General features: G+C 37.6%; 1 protein-coding gene across 2 annotated transcripts in view; it reads right to left on the bottom strand.

The window, feature by feature from the left end:
* The window catches only part of LOC135197692 (ras association domain-containing protein 10-like), a 708795-nt gene that overhangs the window by 371342 nt on the left and 320857 nt on the right, over positions 1 to 16596 (bottom strand). The gene's annotated exons all lie outside the window — the stretch shown is intronic.

Below are 16596 nucleotides of genomic sequence, written 5' to 3'. Positions count from 1 at the left end.
GATGGGTAAAACATTGGTAATAATACTAATAATAATAATACTAATAATAATAATAATAATATAATAATAATAATAATTCTTTCAGTCGACAACAAATAACTTCCAGTGTCCTGGATTGTTTTTCCGCGTCTCACTACCATCTTCCACTTCTCTTATCTCTTTCCTTTCGCATTCGCTCGTCATCCTCTGTATATAGTTCTCCTTTTACTGCCACTCTGCACTGACTGGACTTATTTCTCTTCGCTCTTTTTCCAATTCCCCGCCGGCTCTTACATCTGTAATTTTTTCTATGCCCTTTCACAACCCCTTTTACAAACTTCTCTCTCCTCCTTCCTCTTCCATTTTCCATCCCATATTCACTTTCCCCTCTTCCCATTCGCCGTGACGCAATCTCTCTCTCTCTTCTTTCCCAGCTTCCGAAGCCTTAATTTCTAATATTTCCTCTCACATCCATCACCCACCTGCCATAAACAAAAGATCTCTTCCTGTCATGGCCTTCTTCTTCTCCCACCGCCCCCTACCCCCCCCCCTCTCTCTCTCTCTCTCATCTCTCATCAGTCTCTCTCGTTCTCTTCTCTCTCTCTCTCGTCTCTCTGATTGTTTATTCGCTGGTCATTTATAAGCGGTAAATCTCATAACTTCGTCTATCAGTTTCAGTTTCAACTACTAAGAATTTGAAAAGGGCGATTTGAATTTAATAGTAATATACTGGTTATACATACTTCACGCCCTGTGTCCCATGACCGTTGTTTCCTTTCCAGACGTAAATAGACCAACATATTAAGTTTATTTTGTACTCAGAAACTGCATTTTTTTTCATTTACGTGTATGGTCGGGAAGACACATATTTTTCCTAAATGTATATTTTTTGTAATTGCCTCTGTTATCTCCATCAATGGCCTCAACACACACACAGACATATTATATAATATATATATATATATATATAGATATATAGTTATTTATTTAACATATGGCTTTCTTCCGGGGGGGGGGGGGGGGGGGGGGGGGGGTGGGGGGGATGCACCAGAATGTAGCACCCTCATCAATACCTTTTTCCTAAAATAATTAACCCATTCGTGAGGAGGTTGTGACAGACAGAGAGAGAGAGAAAGAAAGAGAGAGAGAGAGATAACTGATCCTTACATGTTCAATGCACTGCAATACTCACAATACAAAACCAACTGGAAATGGAAGTCGTTTTCTGACGAAGAAGACCAAGACCAAAACGTGAGAAAATGCGAGGTCGAACTCAGGCGAGCACTATGAGATTAAGAGTTCACCATAGTTAGAAATATCATTTTCGACACTTCCCGTCTTTTACAATTATACATTATGAAAGTCCCTGCCCATTCGGTTTTTCTAGTCACGCGTCCCATTCGATGAATGGTGCCACGGCTGTTACCACTAGTTTAAACTAAAAGATTCCAGCTTAGGTCCACATCCGCAACCCCAAAATCGTTTTCCCTGAGATCGTGAACTTTATGACCCTTGAAGATCTGAATGTAGGATATAATAAAAATAGGAAAAATAACACACTCAGTGGAATTAATTGAAATCAGGGAGAAGAAGCAACAACAACTCAAGTGTCTATCCAGCAATTTAAGACGGGAGTCAGGTGATGGCGACCAGACTGGGTAACGATTTTCCAAAATACAAAGAATACCAAATGTTAACTACAAAGTAGTAAACATTTCGAACAGGAATGTTCACGAACAAAAGACTACATAAGCCTTTCCACACACTTTTCAACCGAAGAACATACTGAACTCAACCTGTTTACATCATGTTAAAACTAACGTTGAAGATGAACATCCTACAACCATCCCTCCTCTATCTCGCAAACCTCAAGACCCGAATTCAAGCTTCCACTTCTTCCTCTCGTCCTCCCCTCTCGAGCAAGTCATTCTCGTGATTACCCAGCACGTTTGAAAGCAATTATTTAGTTCCTTTTTCATCGATCCATCAATCATAAATAGGAAGGTGTGGAGAGGGGGCGGGTTGAGGGTGTCTGGGATATGAGGTTGGAGAGCCCGGGAAGGGGAGAGTGAGGGGGGAATCGTCCTTTCCCGCTTTTCCAAGCTGGCTCACACTTTGTAATCATCGTTTGGGCCCCTTTATTCCTCATTTCCCCCCACCGTCGCCTATCTTTTAGGTGCTCCTTATTTTCTTCAAATTGGCTCCGCATCCATGAGTGAGAGTTGGAGCAGCTCAGGGGGAACTCTCTGCGCAGGAGGAGGAGGAGGAGGAGGCAACTCGGAAAATGCCATGACGAGGGAGCTTTCCATGCTTGTGCAAGAGTGAAAGGGATTGGGGGGAGGGGAGGCATGGGTAAAAGTAAGAGGGGATGGAAGGAAAGAGCAGAAACGGGAGGGAAAACAGTGTGCCACAACGACAGGTCTGTCATTACTCGTCTTTTAATCATGGAGCTCGGGTCACATCCGTCTCGCTCCCGCTACGCTGTGTTGTTTCTGCTGCAGATTGTACGACGCATGACGGGGCAGCTTTCCGTCCCGTCCCGTCCCGTCCCGCCCCGTCCCCGGACTCTCTACCCGTTCCCGGCTCTCTACCCGTCCCATGCGGGCTCATTCTGTCTGTTGTTTCCGCCTAATTCTTTCCTCCTCCGTCTGACTTGGAAAATAGTAGACCCCAGTTTTACTTGGGAATAGCAGTTTTTTTTGAAAACAGAAAGGTTATAATTTGAAAATAATCAGTTTGTCTTGGATTAAGTCAGTGTTTTTATCCGAAAACCGGTTTTTACCTTGGGATAACCCAGGTGTGATTTAAAAAGGTCAGGTTTTGACTTAGACATTAAGGCAGTTTTATTAAAAAAAAATTTAAGTTATACTTGAAAGTAATCAAGTTTTGCTTGCAAGTAAGTCCAGGTTTATCTGAAACCCGTTTTTCTTGGGGATAAGCCAGGTTTTTTACTTGACAGCAGTCATGTTTACTTCAAATTAGCAGGTTTTATTTTTAAAAATTAAGGTTTACTTGAAAATAATCATTTTTTTTTGCTTGGAAATAAGTCAGGTTTTATCTGAAACAGGTTTTTACTTGGACAATATCAGGTTTTACTTAGAAATTAGTCAGGTTTTTAAATTAGAAGAAGGTTTTCCTTGTATATAGTCAGGTTTTAAATTATAGAAATATAGCGTTATACTAAAAAACAGTCATGTTTCCTTGAAAATAGTCCCAGGTTGTACTGGAAAGCTCAGGTTTTTACTTAGAAATATTGGCAGGTTCTATCTTTTCAACAAAATCAGGTTTTACTTGGAAAGTTTTACTTCGAAATATAGCAGTTTTACTTGGGAAATCGTTTTTAACTTAGAACTATTGCATGGTTTTAATTAAAAATAATCAGGTTACCTCTCTACCTTGATAACAACATTATACTTATCACCAGAGGGCGTCTGCATAACAACAACACCAAGTTCTCAAATGAGACAAATTTCCCTCATACGACAAACAGCGAACATCTCTAAGATAAATTGTAGAGAGACGATCGAGCTGGTTCTGTGAAGGTCGGAGCTGCCCAGAGTGGAATATTCTTGTTGATTGCAAAATTTCAATATATGTGATATCTGCTTAAAAACGCCTTGTTTGCCTGTAGGACGAGGTAAGGAACTAGATAAAGAGACCCAACTCCATTAAATAAGGAAATAAAATAATCAATAATTCAAATAGATAAAGAGTATCAAAACGCAAGGAGAATAGTATAAAGGTGAGTAATGTATTTCATCTCCGTGTAAACTTCTGAAAATATATCGCCACACTCTAATGACCATCACCGTCATTATCAACTTTTCACTCTCTTTCTTCAATCAGTAATTGTGGTCATTTTCACTACGATCTCACCACGGGCAATTTATTCCTCCCATTTTTTTTTTTTTTTTCTCTCTCTCTTCTCCTCTTCATCATCTCTCTCGTTCGCTCTCTCTCTCTCTCTCTCTCTCTCCTTCTTCGTCCCAATCTGTCTGTGCCATTCATTTTTCCTTATTACTGCGTTTTTTTTTTAGTTTCTCTTTTCTTTTGTATTGGGTCCTGGTATTTGCTTTCGCTTAGGAATTTTAATATATCTCTCCTCTCTCTCTCTCGACTCTCTTCTCTCTCTCTCTCTCTCTCTCTCTCTCCCTATATATAAATCTCTATATTATATATATATATATATATATATATATATATATATATATATATATATATTTATATACTATGTATATATACAGACACTATATATATATAATTTTTATATATATAGTATATTCGTACAATACATATATTTAACAGATACAGCATATATTTGAGTGTGTATACAACATAGGCAACGTGTAAGTGTATTATATATTTAAATATATATATATATTAATATATATAGATATATATATATATATATATATATATAAATGTATGTATCAATATAAACTATGTATGTATGTATGTAAATCTATATATACATATATCTATTATATGTATATATAATATACAGATCACAGACAAACACACGCAACTACAAGTACAAGCAAACAAGCACCTCGCTGGCAACCAATCTTCACTTCACTTTTCTTAATTAATACAACACCCTCTCTCTCTCTCTCTCCATCTTCGTCTCTTCTCTCATCTCTCTCTCTCTCTCCTCTCTCTCTACTCTCTCTCTCTTCGTCACCTCTCCCTGACTCCCCAACTTCCTCATAGCGTACATAGACCCCGAGTTGCGAACTCACTTTAAAGTAGCGTGTAATCATCTCTCTCTCTCCTCTCCTCTCTCTCTCTCTTCTCCTGTCTCTCTCTCTCTCTCTCTCTTTCTCAATTAACCCGCTACCAACTTCGTTCGTTCTACCTACATCCGCTAACATATCTGCCGCTCTCTTTTTACCTTCCATCCTTTATTTAGTCGTGTTTATCGCCTTCTTCCTCTTCTGGTTCTCTCTCCCACGTTGGGGTTTTTATCGTTACTTTAATCCTGACCCCTCTGGTCATCACCCGTTTATTTGCTTTATGTTCATCTTTTATGTATTTATTTTATTTACTAATGATTTTTATGTTACGACACTCCCTTATTGCCACACACACACACACACACAACACATATATAGCTATATTACATATATTTATTTCTATATATACATAATATATATATATATATGATATATATATATACATTGTAAGGTTTACTTTAGTTTTTATTATTCGAAATTGTAATAGCCCTGGTGTGGCTTTGTTTGATTGTTTCACCTTCCCTCTTGGTGTTTTGCTTGTATGAAGTGAGGCCGAGTTGCCGTTCCCTTTTCAGCCAACAGTTGGGTTTCAGCACGCAGACCAGTCCCACAGCTCGACAGCGCGGTTATTGTTTTACCTTTTGCCACGCTGGTCGAGTATTAGAACACCATTGGTTTCTTCACATTTGGACTATTTGTTCGAGTAGCAGTGTCCTGCTACCAGTTGGTATCTTCCTGATGAAGGATTGGATGGTGGCTGTAAAATGTTCATCATGCATTTCCGTATGTGACACAGTAAGACTGTTTGTGACGTTCGTCTGATTGGTGGCCATCAGTTGGTTGGGATGCCTGTTTGAGTTCATCGGTGGATTATCCTTTTGGGCAGTGGAGATTATAATTTGTATCTTGAATTGTTTTTACTGCTGGATTTGTCAGTTTTTATAACATTATTTGTGGGGCAAATGTATGGCCCAGTTAATTTGTATGAGCTGGTTTACTATTGTTTTCTGAGCAGTGTATAGCTCTGTGTGGTTTTCATATTTTTATTTTATGACATGCTTTATTATTGTTTTGAGCAGTGTATGGCTCTGGGGTGTTCATATTAGTTTGTAATGTCGGGCAGTGTATGGTCCTGGTAATTTGGTTTGACCTGCTTTATTATTTTATGATTAAATGTCAATTACTGCGTTTGGTGCTGTTGCTTCTATAATGCTGCTGTTGGCTACGTAATTTTTTGTAATGGAACATTGTTCTTTTGTTGTTTTGGCTTGACCTCAACTCGCCTGTAAATATGTGATTACTTTTTGTACAACAGGAATAGGTTTCATAAACTAGTTAGGTATTCTGTGGATTTTTTTTATTCTCGCCTCCTGTTTTTTCACCTTTGGAACTCCTAGTCCTCCCCACTTTCCATTTTTTTTTTTTTTTTTTTGTGAAGAACCCTGTGGAACGTAGATTGGTTTCATGACTATATAGTATATATATATATATATAGATTATATATATATTATATATGTATATATATATATAATATATGTAATATATATATATATACACACACACACATGAGTGCATAATGTCTACCATTAGCACAAAGAAAAGGAGAGTAAATCTTCTCAGCCATCTTGACGACCTTACTTCCAAGCCAAATTGTCCATGTACTAAGATCAAAGGGGCAATGGGGTTACCAACGGGGACAGATACGCACGCAATGAATAATACCTCGTGTGGCAGAGGTACGAAATATCATATTTACATTATTCGAAAAGTCCTACGCTTTCGAAAAAAGGTAATCATTATCACTTCATTTCATTCTTTACAAAAGCAAGGCGTGATCTCACCTCCCCATCTTACGGAGGACGCGTGCAAGATTCCCCCCCCCCCACCCCCCCACCCCTTACACAACTGTAACTTTGCAAACATTATATTCCTAACTGAACGGGGAACTTAAAACACGCTAAGTCTACGTTCAAATAGGTCCTTGTTTTCAACCACCGGAAAATTCAAAATAAATACCTAAGTTTATTAGAAAATAATTTCATGTACTGTTGAACATACACATTACTTATCTTTTACATTTTGATTCAAACCAATAAAATAAAAGGAATGCCTATCCTGAAATTCCTGTATCGTGTTAACTCAACGCGATACAACCTTTTTCAAGACCTTTTTATGCTTGTTTCCACAGACCTTTCCAACCCCCAACAAGACAAAACACTAGCAGTTGTAGTCTTTACTCCCCGAGTAAAAAAAGAAGCGATAATTGACTTGAGGATAGTTTATTTTGATCACATCCAGCAGCTGGAAAAATCAAATACGTGAAACGGTTTACTAATCAGAGACGCTTCATATATTTCAGTCATTCATAGTTTATCATTTTATATTCACTCATTACCAACTACTATCGTTCGATAATCATGCAAAAGGACAATCTATAAACCAAAGCTATCAAGCGTAAACCACAGCCGTTTGTTACAACGTTCATTCTCCAAAAGCGACTTACCACCGTGACAAGATTTAATATTCCCTGATTTTCATTTCTCCCTTTATAAAGTGCTGACCTGCGCTTCATGATTTGATGATGTGGCCGCTGTTAATTATTATTCTTCAATACAGTGGTAACTCATTATATTATTTTTTATTACGTGGAAAACAAATGTTTCAGTACGAAAAATACATAAATATAAATAAGAGCTCCAACAAAATCTGCGTTAAAACCTCCCGATACAATTGCGTGTTTTAAATCAAAGAAATCAAATAAATTGATGCTATTTAGGAAAGATCATTAACACTGCCATTGCAATCATTTCCAACGATTTGCGCGCTAGGAAAAGAAACCTATCGGGCAACCTACGAAACAAATGACAATGACCTTTAAGCCACTCATATCTAAGTCGGAAATTCGATCGTCATCGGTGACTGAGGAACGGTCTTGTATGCTCTATTTATAACCTAATTTGACCCGGTAATAAACATGTGATTTATGGTAAGATGCAAAGGTTATTTTCGCCAATCGACTCTGAAATATCGCCGGAACGTTCATATAGCCATGCTACCAGCATACGGAATGTTTCCAGAAAGACGCATCGGGACAGAAATATCACTTCGATTGCAAAGAATGACATTAAAATATCGGTGATTTGTTTAAGGAGAGAGAGAGAGAGAGAGATGACCTTATTACGCAACTGACATTAAATGACATTCATAAATCATAGACACCTATGCGCTCACCTAACTGAGAGAGAGAGAGAGAGAGAGAGAGAGAGATGACCTTATTACGCAACTGACATTAAATGACATTCATAAATCATAGACACCTATGCGCTCACCTAACTGTGTGTGTGTGTGAGAGAGAGAGGAGAAGAGAGAGAGAGAGAGAGAGAGAGAGAGAGTGATAAAACATAATTCAGAGAGAGAGAGAGAGAGAGAGAGAGAGAGAGAGAGAAGGTCGTAATATTATTCACGTAACCATCCTAACCCTCATAAATGCAGTCCCTAAACTGAGGGACGAGAAAAAAAAAAAGTTTCAAATTCTTATAAAAAGCTAAAAGTCATTACAAAAGAATGATTCCATATTAAAACTCAAAATACATCCGAGTCCTTCCCAGAACGAAGGAAAGGCGTTAGCCCTTTCCACCTGCTACTGACCACACACAAACAAAACCGGAATATAACTGAAATAAAAACAGAAAAAAAAGGAAAGATGAAAAGTTCATAAAAATCACCGCTTTTTTTCAGAACTCCGTTAGCCTTACGGAGCCCAGGCAGCGGTGGTCACTCATTTTGGATAGCAGTCGTCTTCTATGAATAATGCATTAGATAAGAAAATATTCACGGCCACCCAGTAAAAACGCCACCTCTCTCTCTCTCTCTCTCTCGTCGATCCTCTCTGCTCTCTCTCTCTCTCTCTCTCCTTATGAATCTGAACCTTACGGAGCGCGGGTACATTTCTTGATGGAATTCTCTCTCTCTTCCTCTCTCTCTCTCTCTCTCGTAGTAGCCTATTCTTTGCTTGGGAGACGTAACCCCCGTGAAGTGTCCAATCTCAACAAATATCACAATTTAACATACTGACTAGAATTTTTGAGAAATATCTAGAAGTGTTCGTGCACTATCGGGTGATAAGATTAGTGGTGAAATAGTAGATAAAGCGTCTTCTACGTTAGTTTTACAGTGTAATACTATAAATCAGGAACAAGAGTGGCAAGTAAGTTCCAACTGCGGAAGAAGGTGGCGTAATTTGGCGTGTTTAAGCAGATTCCGCAATACTATTTAGTGGCAGGAAGGGAACTGGACATTTCTCCATCGATGAAATCAGCAACAGTCCTAACAAAAAGAGAACAAAAGCATTCATAAGATATATTAGAGGAATCATAATTCCTTCAAAACTGGAACATAATCTAATGACAACATCTTGAAAATAATTGAAGAAGTTCCAATAAAATCAAGGGTCAAGAGCCTCATAAAGAAAATATACATAAACCAAACATAGTCCGACAAAGAAAATGAATAAGGTGATCTTGTGAATATCCTAATTGATGCATTAGGAAAAGAATGTCCAAAGCATGCAAACTGTGTAAGGTTTGGTATAGCATAGTCGATCCACAAACCTATCGAAAATGTGCTGCATGCAACATTCCGACCCAGTCCACAGTGGTGCTTAGGTAATACAAGATTTGAGCAAAAGATCAAGAAATTTTTTGTTCAACATGTCTATCATGGGATAGACAATGTTATTAAATTAAGATGAATGACAATAGTTTGAGGATGAAGAAGACGAGGAAGAGGAGAGAAGAGAGAAAAAGAAGAAGAGGAAAACGGAAGGAATAAACAAAAATGAAAATGACAGAAAAAAATAAGGAAACAAAGAACAAGATAAAAGTATATGCAGTAGCTACTCCTTGAGTACTACATTGAGGCATAAAGCAGCATACCTACTAAGACATAAATTACGATATGAACAGAAAAGCAAATCCCGAGGGGGCTCGACCCATACTATACAATTACGGAAGAGGAAAAAATAGACAGAAAGACAAAATCTGCAACTTTTGAAAGAGTAATTGGCAGATTTGGAGAAAGATGTTACTACAAAATCGCTAAGATATTCAAAACTATGAAATATTGGTAAATGTGCATACTTAGATGGATATGGGATATTGCAAGAGAGTCTGCATCCAAAAATATGTAAAAACCTAAAAGAAGGGAAAGGATGTAAGTTTCGACAAAAATGCAAATATATGCCCCTGTACCCTGATCATAATCAATGAAACAATAAATAACCAACCCAAGTACTAAAATCCAAATAAGAAAGAAACAAATAAAGAGCGAAAATCAAGAATTCTGTAAAAGAGAAAAGCAAACGACCCAATGAGATATGCAGAGTGTCAGCAAAAAATTTCAAAGCATCAGCTCCGGAAATCCTACTCAAGATATATAACGTATTTATTATGCAAGGGATATTGCAGAAACGGATAAATTGCAGATTCAGACACAAATGAATACTTATGATGAAGTGAAGATCAAATTATGGAAAAGTTGGATTTTTTAATGTCAGAATTTCTGGAAATGAAAAAAGGAACAACATACCAGAACAGGGAAGAGACATGGGGAAATCCTTATTACTACAGTATTAAATGAATGAGAAAAACAACGACAAACCATCATGTGATGAATGCTCATGGTTTTTAGTTACGAGTAATCAAAAAGAAACATATAGTACTTAGAAGAACTAACCCAAAAATGAAAGAAAATAGATATAATGAACATACGTGAACCTGGTATTCCCAAGAGACTGGGAATGATGATCAAATAAAATGGTTTCCAAACTTATAGATCAGATTGAAAAAATAGGAATCAAGGGGGAATCCCGCAATAATGGGAAGACAAAAAACAAGGAAAAATATATGAGAAAATATAGTACTCAGAATGTGACTAATAGCGGTAGAATTGAAATCTGAAAAATTGATGAATAGTAATATATATACCTCCTAATACTGATTTGACCTTAAATAATTGAAAAATTGGATGATCTATGTAGAAATCACAGGACTGGGACTAGGTGTCTCCTTCTGTGCTTCAACTTTCCTTTCGTAGAATGGAAGAACGAATAGGAATTGTGGTTGTACTTATACATATAAAAAGAGAGTAATAGTAGTGCACAAATAAGAGGACAATTTGAAAAGCTATTAGATATGCTACTAGAATACAACTTTCAACAAATAAATCACCTGCAACAAGAAAGGAAATACTTTTAGACCCTATTATTTTTGACGAGAATGAATTATTTTAAGAAATAATAGTTTGTATAATGGCGAGTATTTCAGACCATAATGTCATAGAATTAACAGTTCATTCCTAAAGCAAATTGAAAATAAGATAAAGCAAGAAATGAAAAATGGGAAGGATATGAAAATACACTTCTGCGTAAAATATAAAATGGTCCGAAATTAATGAAGAATTAAACAAAGATTGGGATACCTTTTCGTAGTGATGACATACGGGTTAATACGGAGATATTAAGATAAATATTGGAGATAATAGTGAAAAATATATACCGAAGAAGAAAAGTAACATCATTCCTGCTACCAAGAGACGAAGATCTTGTTTCCAGAAAAATCAGAAAGTGGAAAAAAGGTCTTGCAAAAGAACAAATGCCATGGAAACTATAGAACTAAAAGTAAGATAGAAAATGCAGAACAAAAGATTATACACAAAAGAACATGAAAAACGGACTTGAAGAAAACCCTATTAAATATCAGCAAAACCCAAACTATTATACTCATATGCGAAGAGATGGATAAAAGAAAATGAAATAAGCCCTCTGAGAATTGAAGGGATATTCACGAAATGGAAACAAGGAAATTTGCACATACTGGCAGAAAGATATAAGAAGAATTCACCCTAGAATGATACTGAAGATAATGATATAGAAAGTAAGGATGAAAATAGTGATAGTTTAGCCTGACAAGATATTAATGGAGAGCTGATCTTGTGCAGGCTATGTAGATGAAATTAAAAATGGAGCTGCTGCAGGGCCTTATGGAATTCCTGCTATTTTGTTAAGACAGTAGTTTCATTCTATCGCACGCCACTTGCAATATTCTTAAGACAAAGTGTAGATACAAGGCAAGATCTATGATGAACACAAATTCGCATATATTACCCCTACTTTCAAAAGTGGAATCAAAGCCTAGATGCTAATTAATTATAGTCCTGTGAGTCCTAAACCCCCCAAAAATTCACATATTATGAAAGTGTATGAAAGGTAGGAAGAAAAATATTATGAAAACATTTAATAAAAATAATTTGTTTATAAAGGACAACATGGTTTTCGTACCCCGGAAAAAGGTACACACCCACTGTTAGGCCACCGTGAAAACATATTCAAAATATGAAAAAGCGGAAAATGAAACAGATGTGGTTTATTTAGACTTTGCAAAAGCTTTTGATAGTAGACCATATATATGAGGCGGAAGAAAATTATAAAACACAATATCGTGATAAAGTAGGAAGATGGGTTAAAAGCTTTTGTACGCATCCAGAAAACCGATAGTTATTGCAAACGACGAGAAATCGAATGAAGCCAAGGTAATATCCGGTGTGCCGCAAGTAGGTGTTTAGCTGCAATACGTTTGTTATTATGATTGAAGACATAGACAATAATGTTAGGATTCGGTAGTGATTATTTTTCGCAGATGACACAAGAATAGTAGAGAAATTACTTGTGATGAAGATAGGCGCTCTACAAAGAGACCTTAAACAAAGTAATATGATTGGGCGGAGGTAAATATGATGGTATTTAACTCTGTAAATTTGAAATCAATAATTATGAGACCAGAGAAGAAAGCTATATGCATTAAGGGACCTAATAATGGAGACCATCACAAATAAGGAAGCAGTTAAAGACCTGGTGGTGATGATGAAGAGAACATGTTATGCAATGATCAAATAGCAACTCCTGTTGGCAAAATGTAAGCAAAAATGGGAATTTTTTGTTACGGCACTTCAAAACAAGAAAAGCTTAACACATGATTTGCTTTATAAACATATGTGTCGTAGTCCACTTGAATATTTCAATATGATATGGTACCCACACTATCAAAAGGATATTGCACAAATGAGAGTGTACAAAGGTCCTTTACAGCTAGAATAGAAGAAGTTAAGGACTAGACTACTGGGAAAGACTACAATTCTTAAATTATATATTCTAGAAATAGAAGATAACGCCACTACATGATAATTCAGGCATGGAACAGTAGAAGGAATAGCGAAAATTTCATGGAACTAAAAATATCAGAAGAGCAAGCAGAGGTAGATTAATAGTGCCCAAAACTATACCAGGAAAAATAAGGAAAGCACACAGGACATTAATCCACTACGCACCAGCATCGATAATGCAGCGTCTATTCAATGCGTTGCCAGCTCATCTGAGGAATATATCAGGAGTGAGCGTAGATGTGTTTAAGAATAAGCTCGACAAATATCTAAACTGCATCCCAGACCATCCAAGATTGGAAGATGCAAAATATACCGGAAGATGTACTAGCAACTCTCTGGTAGACATTAGAGGTGCCTCACACTGAGGGACCTGGGCAACCCGACAAGATGTAAGGTCTGTAAGGTAAGGTCTCTCTCTCTCTCTCTCTCTCTCATTTTGAACAGTAGTGCAACGCAGGTCAGTTTCTTATTGGAACACTTCTCATCAAGTATCATGATAGTAACTGGGATAAGAAAAGTCAACCTATAATTTGGAAGCATAAATAAATCAAACTCAAGCACAATAATATAATATATGTAACCACAAATATATTTATCGCTTATGTTTATTGTTGAAATTTCTATCTCAAATTATGGTAGAAATCGTCCCCGTTGGGTGGAAAAGTCCGGAACCCCACACCATGCCTGCTACTTATATATATATATATATATATATATATATATATATATATATATATATATAGTATATATATATATATATATAAAATTCACTTTCTTATCTGCCTGTATATCTGATCTGTTATTCTTTTTTTCTCATTTCTTCTAGCTATCTTGTTCTTACTATCTCTCTCTCGTCTCTCTCTCTCTCTCTCTCTCTCTCTCCTCTCTCTCTCTCTCTCTCTCCATCAAGTCTGCCCGGGCGTCTGTCTCGCATAACAGTATACTGGCTAAGCAACAGTCGTCATTTGAGAGAACACTTGAAAAAATATATATGAAAGCCAAGAGCTGAATCACGGCGCCATTTCGCCACCAGCAATTGATCACCTTTTATGTAATCAAGCCCAGTAATGTACTCCAATGTACTGCTGCTTCTGCTGCTGAGCGGTGAAACATGGCGAAGATGACCTTTGCTCTCTGTCACCGAAACTTTCTATCGTTGGTTTTCTTCATTTCTTCCATCTTTCTCTGGCGAGAATAATTGGGGGTTGAAATCACTCTTGTTTTGCTGTGAATGTTGAGGTAGTTGACTGGCGCAGTCGTTCCTGGTTTACTGAGGCTAGGGAATTGAGTCTCTCTCTCTCTCTCTCTCTCTCTCTCTCTCTCTCTCTCTCTCTCTCTCTCAATAGGAATATTACTGTACATATAATTATATATACTATGATACTACACAGGACAGATAAAATGTGAAAGCAAACTGTAAGAATACATTCAAAACCTCTCTCTCTCTCTCTCTCTCTCTCTCTCTCTCTCTCTCTCAAAAGAAAAAAACTAGAATGTTAAATTTAAAACACAACGAATAAAACGAAACATGACATTATATACATTTGATTGCACACTTTTTAAATTCCAAATTAACTCTATAAAAATAAATCAGTATTAAATAATGAAATAATCAAAATCAGTGAAAGTAAAAAAGAATAAACTAGAGACAAGGAATCCTCAAGTTTTCCGACCCAGTACCGTGGTGGTTGCGACGCCAGTTTGCAATATCGAATCAATCCATCAAATAACTTACCCTCAGCCCACAAACGCACCCCAACGCCCTCCTCAGACTTGGGGCTAGCGAAACATGTGGGTGTGCGAGTGACTGACTAAGGGGGAGAGGGAGAGAGGGGGAGGGGGAGGGGGAGGGGAGGGAGGGGAAGGGTGAAAAGGGTGGGTGGGTGGGCGGAGTGGCTAAGCCTCGGAGGAGCGTTGAGTGGGGGTGGGGGGGAGGAGGAGGAGGAGGTCATGTCAAGTCTTATCATCTCAATATCAAGTAATAATGAGGTTATTCGCCGCCTCCCCCATCTTCCTCCTCCTCCTCCTATTCAAACTTTCCTCGCCAGTCCCCTCCTCCCCATGCCTCCTCTCCCTCTCTCTCTCTCTCTCTCTCTCTCCCCAGGGTTCTTATACCTTTCCCCACCTTCGTCTCTTCACATTTTTCTGCTCATGGTTATTCATCGTTATTCATCACTTCTTCACACATTCCTGTCTCTCTTGTCCTTCTCCATACACCACACTTTATCTACCTCATTTCCTCCTATTCATTTCTTCATCGTCAGTTCCCTCACACCTCCAACTTTTCTCACTTTTTTCTCCCTCCCCATGACTCTTCTCCGTCCTCTGCCACACCTTTCTCCTTTACGCTGCTCCTCACACCTTCCCAACAACCTTCCCTCACCCTCATTTCCTCCTACCTTCCCTTACATTTCCACCTCATTCATTTCCTTTTTTCTCCTCCCCCTCCTCCATTCTTCGTCTTCCGTGAAGCTCTCTCTCTATCTCTCTCTCTCTCTCTTCTCTTCTCACACCATTCCCTTACCTCATTTCCTTCTACCTTTCCTTACATTTCCATCTCATTCATTTCCACACATTTCTCCTCTGCTCCCACCCCCTCCCTCATCTCCCGTAGGATGCTCCCTCTCCTCTCCCACTCCGTCTCCAGATGCTCACCCTTTTCTATCTCTCCTTCTCATCCTTTTTTTTTTTTTCTTTTTTTTTTATCTCGTCACACAAAGTCATTTGTGAGCTATGAGGATGCGGTCTGCTTTCCAGACCACCTAAGGGCTCGCCAGACCCCGAAGGAACGTTTGCCTTTGTTCATTTTTTTCCCTGAACGTTTTCTATTTTTTTCTTTTCTCGTATATTTTCAGCTAATTACGTAATGAATTCTCGTGGCCGGGGGCGTCATCTTCTGGTGATTTACTCAGGCGCGATTTATGACTCAATTGGCTGGTCTTCTTCTGACGCCTTTTAAAAGCGAGCACGAACACCAACACGGATCGAAATGGACTGAGATTTATGAAAAGGTAATATATGATCTGTTAAGAATAAATAGGGAGTTGAAACGAAATGAATCAATACAGTAATGATCGCAAATGACTATACTTAAAATTGCATATTTTGAGAGTAATTTGGTATTCGTAAATCAATTTTACGAATAAATTGGTATCTATACACCAGTTTAACTGATACTTACAGATCAATTTCAAGATTAATTGGTATTTATAGACAATCTTAAGAATAAAAATTGGTATTTATAGAATTTTAGGACCAAATCCAAACAAAGTAAAGAGAAAAGTAAAAGAATACAAAACAAGGACATATACGTCTGCATTACCACACAATGGATTGTCAAAGAAATCATCCAATGTAACGGAACACAGAAGCAGTCAGAGAATTACGGAACAAGAGACAGAAGAGAAAGCAACAAAAGCCATATGCTTTTAAAAGTTCGTATCACCAAAATTATTAATAAAAATAATTCGTATTAACCTCTCAGCCAAATGAGACCACTAGCATTCCTAGCTACTGGAATCTATTATCAATCTGAAAGAAAGCAAATAGAATAAGCAAAATGAAGACGTTGGCATTCTGAACACAGCAAAGAGAATAGATAGCATTCTGGACGTGAAAAATTAATTATTATACTACTTACATAGCTAACAAGAGATGTTCATCACTG

The sequence above is a fragment of the Macrobrachium nipponense genome, chromosome 21 (genome assembly GCF_015104395.2).
Source record: "Macrobrachium nipponense isolate FS-2020 chromosome 21, ASM1510439v2, whole genome shotgun sequence".
NCBI lineage: Eukaryota > Metazoa > Arthropoda > Malacostraca > Decapoda > Palaemonidae > Macrobrachium > Macrobrachium nipponense.
Note: the sequence above shows the minus strand (reverse complement) of the source record. Positions and strands in the feature narration are given on the sequence as shown.